This window comes from Schistosoma mansoni, chromosome 4 (genome assembly GCF_000237925.1).
Source record: "Schistosoma mansoni strain Puerto Rico chromosome 4, complete genome".
NCBI classification, from domain to species: domain Eukaryota; kingdom Metazoa; phylum Platyhelminthes; class Trematoda; order Strigeidida; family Schistosomatidae; genus Schistosoma; species Schistosoma mansoni.
The window spans coordinates 29256064-29262627 of record NC_031498.1 but is presented as its reverse complement, the minus strand read 5'-3'; positions in this window follow the sequence as shown (position 1 = coordinate 29262627).

The window sequence follows — 6564 nt, the reverse complement described above, 5'->3', positions numbered from 1 at the left end:
GATTCTTACATAACTACTATATTACTGGCAATTCACCAAAATATTTTGTTAGTTCTTTCTCTTTTTATATATTATGCAACATAGCAACTGCTTGATTTTCAAATAATCACTTTGATGATTATTAAACCTGATTTCTTCCAATTAATTAATGTTAGTTTATAATCAGTATGTCATTATATAATTATTAAGTCCTAAATAGGACGAAACGCGCATCCGGAATTCCACTGTTAGCCACTATCCATCTTTACTCATAATGTTTGTGAATTAAGGCTATATCGAGGCAATACTCACAATATGCACATATACCAATAAGAGACTGATCAATTGTAGTCCTAAACATCAATGAGAAGATTCAACCAAACAATACCAAGTGAATTTATTATTATTTATTGTTCCAATATTGAATTGAGCAAGCCCTAACTTGGAATTCGGTAGGGAAGCGGAAGAGAGGAAGGTCAAAGAACACAATACGCCGGGAAATAGAAGCAGATATGAAAAGGATGAATAACAACTGGAAAGAACTGGAAAGGATTGCCCAGGACAGAGATGGGTGGAGAATGCTGGTGAGCGGCCTATGTGTAAGTAAGCAATATTGAATTATGAAATATAAAACAAAAAACGATGGTTCAATAATTAATTAATCTACTGAAATCTTTTGATTAAATGTTTATTCTCACATTGTCGAATCAATTTATAATAGTCTTTCCTAACCTTCTATAGACATGTATTTTCCATAAAACTATATTTACGTGTTATATCCCGAAAAGATTTATGAATGGTAACTTTTGAGAAATATTTATGGACCAATGTAATATGTCTATTTCCTATTGTATAATTGTTCATTAACTTAACTATTTATATTCATCTTCCTTTTATTATGAGCTTTATTTTGACCCATAGACTATTATTATACGATTTACCATTCTTGAGTTATCCCTAGTCCATTCATTACTGTTCCCCCTATTCACAGCCACATTTGGCCAAATCTTGTACAAAGGTTATTTTCTACTTTATGATACGATGTGGTCAGTTTGTTTGGTATATAAACCCAGTATGTTGGGGAATAATGACTCATATTGCAGAGGCTGTTATTGGTGTTCTGGACTTAACTGACTGGGCTAGGCAGAAAGCAGAACTGATAAGTACTCAAGACTGCTCGTACGGCCTTTGTGTATCATCGTTCTGATCGATAATTCACTCCTCTCTGATTGGCGGGAATCACCACGTTATATATCAAACAGGGCGCGCACATCACACGATATAAAAATACGAATGCACAACTTAAGTAAACTATTTCATAGAAAAGAAAATTGTCTTTATTGAATTATTTATCTGACCCATAAATTATTTTCTTCATTACCTCTTGATTAGTACATAACCTCATTTGTTATTTATTGTCGAATCAATTTATGATACAATTTTTCCCAATTCTCATATTTTGTTAACCATAAATAAATGAATGTCGCTAGGCAGGATCGCGGATGCGCACTACTAAGGAGTCCCACAATAGGGTGAGTTGGTCGTCCAGTACTTCCAGGTTTTCCATGGTAGTGTAACTTCAATTAACTCATGATCTCAACTATTAAAAAATTACTATAATATCCACAAAAACCCCTTGTGATAGAAATCAACGTATGCTCACTAATGACTAGCTTTAAGAGGTATTTCCTGCAGTTCTAATGAGAAGTAGTGACAAGTGGAATTCACCCAGGTCTGTTATGAGATAGTAACTCACTGAAGACAATGGTGGATATGTTGCCCAACTTCGTGGATTGGTTGACATTAGACATCATTAACACCATTGGATTTCGGCTGAATGGACTAGAGGTTAAATGCTCGCTCGCGAGACTAATAAGTCCTGCATTCGAATCTCGCGAGGTGGGATCGTGGATGTACACTACTAAGGAGTCCCACAATAGGACAAGTTGTCCGTTCAGTACTTTCAGTGCTTCCAGGTTTTTTATGGTAGTCTAGCTTGAATTGACTCATGATTTCAACTATGAAAATACTGAAATACCACAAAAACCCCTTCTGATCTAAATTGGAATAGTTGTTTTGAGCCTTGATGAAAACTAATTTCATACTTCGCCAAAGTTGATAAATATTCAAGGTTTATTTGACATAGTGTATATGGCTTTGGTTACAACAAGCATACATAGATTTATGATTGAGCACTCAGGAATTATTAAACCAATAAAATATTCAGAAACTCCTAGTTACAGCATCAGTAACTCTTTTTCATTCGTGAAACAATCCTATTATAAATCTTTTCTCTATACTAATTACTTTACCAGTAAATTTTCCAGAGTCAGATATAATTTATCACAATCCATCCGTGAGATAAAATCACTCCCATCCTTTGTTCACTGCATAGATGCTTACTGCTCCTCTGAAAATGCATTAAATGTTCTTACGCCAGCAAGTGTATTTTATTCCACAAGTGAAATTGTAGGAACTTTAAATGTTTAATCGTCTTTATTACTGAATACACTAAGTAAACATCCCTACCTGCTGTTACTTTACACTTACACCATCTTGGGCATCCTTAACTAATTTGAATAATATCTAACACGAACAGCATATCATAAAAAGGGCCTGACACATGTATGATGGTAGACCTGACTAACCTGTCGTAGCAATTATTGCTTTTTTTGTTCCGTGGTCTTTGCTTCTGTTTTATTTTCTCTGGTTGTAAAAGTTTATAACCAATTCGTTAATGGCACAGGAAATGACCTCAAATGCACCGTTCACACATCAATAGGATGTCCACTTGAGAGGAATTAAAAATTCTCGGCTGATGCCTTTCATTACTGTAGTATATGTGGAAAATGTAGTACCTGAATGAGAACACTTAAAACAATCTAGTATCACATATCTGTCCCCTCCATTTGATATTACTATCTATATCAAGCTAGTCATGTCTGTAAACTGTCATGAATTCTGCAATTATTTTTTCCAGAACATATTATTATTGTTATTGTCATATTCCATATTATTTCCATTATCATCATCATGGTTGTTTTATTGTTAACAGTAGGAAATACATTTCTTTGTATTAACACCATAGATTACGTTATATTTGATGTATAGTTGAATGGTAGTAAGGAAACACAGCATTACTATAAGTTACTTTTTTCAGTATTGGATGGATCTTAGATTAAGAGAATATTGTAACTTCAAGGTAAAAAGCTTCTAATATCATTTTTAGGTTTTGTTTCCAGTAAAATTCGTTTACACTTTCGAATTTTAAATCGACTTGGAGAATATCACATCACCCAACTCACTACACCAAAACAAAAGTTGTCGACAAACCAGGAACCCATCTAAGTTAAACGATCATAGGAAACCTGGAAGCGTTGAACGATCATTTTGTCCTAATATGGGACTCTGCGGCAGTACTTATCCACGATCCCACTACCAGGAATAGAACATAGGACTCTTGGCCTTCACAACTCAATACTGAAAATTATCATGTGCTCACTGGTGGCTAGATACGAGAGGGAATTTCCGGCATTCTAGTGGGAAGCCGTAATTAATGAAGTCCAACTGTTTCGGGTGTAAGGAGGATATTCACCGATAGTAAAAGATGGTCGCGGAATATCGTGGATTGGTAGTTAAACTTGTACATCGTCGTATTTCGGCTCGGTGGTCTAAAGGTTGAGCATCTACTTGCGAGGCCGAGGGTCCAGGGTTCGACTTCCAGTTGTAGGGTCGTGTATATGCAATGATGAGAAGTCCCATATTAGTACCGAACGACCGTCCAGTGCTTCTAGGTTTTCATTGGTTATCTTACTTTGGTTGGTTCATGATTTTTGTAAAACTCAACAATCTCCACATCTTTAATTGGGAAGATTCATACTTTTTGGATTTTGATATTCAGTACTTCTGACATACTGGTTCTTTGAATAGATTTTTCAACATTGCTTGGATTAATAGTTTATTCATATCAGTATAAATTATCATATCTAGGTAAACTTATAAACAATAGTATCAAATAAGAGTAACTCTGAGAATGTATACTTTCTTTATACTGGGTATCAACAGTATTACGTTACAAGTAAAAGTGCTTACAGACTATTGTTACTATTGTCGTCGATAATATGTCCTGGAAATTATTGAATTCAAAATTCCGAGTTTAGAAAACACATATAGTCATATTATCGCGACACATATTTTTCGTTCGAAATGTATTGTCTCGATGTGTATAAGTATCTTCACTTAACATTCGAATAAAAATCTGTGGTCTATAAGTAACGTGCTCACCATGAAGCCTTAAAATTCGAGAGCTTGATGCTTGTTGTGGTAATGGATACATACACAAATCGTTTATACCTAATCTTTCATATCACCACCAATACCATTATTACTTATACTGCTCTAGTATCTCATTATGCTAATACCTACTTATTTACTTACTTACTCCTGTTAACCCCAATCGAGCATAGGCCACCGACCACTATTCTCCAAGTCACTCTGTCCTGGGACTTCCTTTCTAGTTCTATCCAAATTTTGTTCATTCTTCTCATTTCTGTCTCCATTTCTTGGCATAATGTGTTCTTTGGTCTTCCGCTTCTCTTTGGCGTTCAGGATTCCAAGTGAGGGCTTGTCCTGTGACGTAGTTGAGTGTTTTCCTCATTGTGTGTCCTATCCACTTCCAGCGCTTCTTCTTGATTTCTTCCTCCATTGGAATCTGGTTTGTTCTCTCTCACAGTAGGTTATTGCAGATAGTGTCTGACCAACGGATCCGAATTATTTTGCGCAGACAACTGTTAGTAAACACTTGTATCTTCTGGATGATGACTTTCGTAGTTCTCCAAGTTTTCGCCCCATACAGTAGAACTGTCTTGACATTTATATTGAAAATTCTGACTTTGGTGCTGGTTGACAGTTGTTTTGAGTTCCAGATGTTCTTCAATTGTAGATATGCTGCTCTTGCTTTGCCAATCCTGGCCTTCATATCTGCATCAGATCCACCGTGCTCATCAATGATGCTTGTCATTATGCTAATAGGGTGTGGTAAATTGAACCGATATACACATGAACCAGATTCTGCATTACGTATGACGGATTAACAGTTGAGAATTTTAATACTAGGACAAAACGAATGTCCACGTACCTCCTTGTTTTCAATGTTTGTTTAGCTAAATTCAATCCGTGATATAAGCTACAAATAAAAAACTCACATTAAATACCAATTCTAGAAACCGATAAGCCAACAAACGACCTACTACTTGTGTAATCTTGATAAATAGTTGTCTAATAAATACTGTATTTGTTACATTTATGTTTTCATTAGCCAAATCATCCTTGGCAGTCTTCAGGAGTTATGTTTTCTTAGCTCCTATGTCGTTTCACGTCTTATAGTCTTCATATCATCTATCACCTTTGTATGTCTACTTTATATTTCATGAACAAAAGGAAATGACAGAAGGCTAGGTCTAGTTAATAAAGTGGGTTATCAGCAAGACTATAACTTACGGATGAATCAATGAGATTTAAAAACATGGCTGTTGGATCTCCGCATGACATAGAATCTCGACATTATGATCGATGCCAGTTCGTGACAAAACTTTTACCCTAATTCTTAACCCTAACTCCCAACTTTTGCCCATAATCCTAATTTCTTATTGTGTTTCAACCCCTGGTAACTGGCTGTTTTCGAAGGCTACTTTAGTATCGCTTAAAGGTTGTCCATATAGTCGCACCGGATGATCAATTCACACCATTTTAGACTTATGAAATTTGGTAGCCCAGTTAGTATGGCAGATATACTTATTCACTGCAAAATAATTAACAGTTATTTACAGGGTCAACTGTAAAACAAACTTTCATACTACCTTATTTGTGAACGCGTTAGAATCCTACACTACTAGTTAAGACCTCACTAACACTTGTGTAAAACGCCATAATGCTAATTCCCGATGCTTACTTGTCCTCATATTTCCCACTTGCTTTGAAAAATTAATAAAGCGACTGCAGACTTCTTCAACTAAAACCACTGATATATGAATTCATCTTCTTATTGGACAATTTTCGTTCCGCTTTAATTTTGATTGGCTTTTATGGGGAATTTTAAAGAATATTCGTTTAGACAAACTCCACTAACTAAAGATAAGAATTGAACTACTATTCTGTTGAATGCAATTTCTAGGACAAGGGAAAATTTTACTGATGATGATTTAAGTCTAGGCAGGCTTAGAGAATTTAAAAAGTGAGTCTTTGATTGGATTGATGTGAAGTTTAACATACTTGACAGCTTCTATCTTTTTAGAAGCTAGACACATTTGCACTCTACTATGCAGTCAATGAATCGTAACGTGAATCTAGCATAGATCTTAAATTCATTCTCACTTATGACTGATTCTCATCTCGATTTTTTCATCCAACAGTTTGTCAAGTATTGATAGTGATTTTTTTTTAACTAAACAGACTATTACACCCCTCTGTCCACTTATGTTGAACCCTGATTGGTTAACAGATTATTGGCCTTCATCTACCTACACCAGTTAAACTTCTCCAAACAGATTTTAGGTAGTGGCATTTAACACCTTGGACACGTGGATT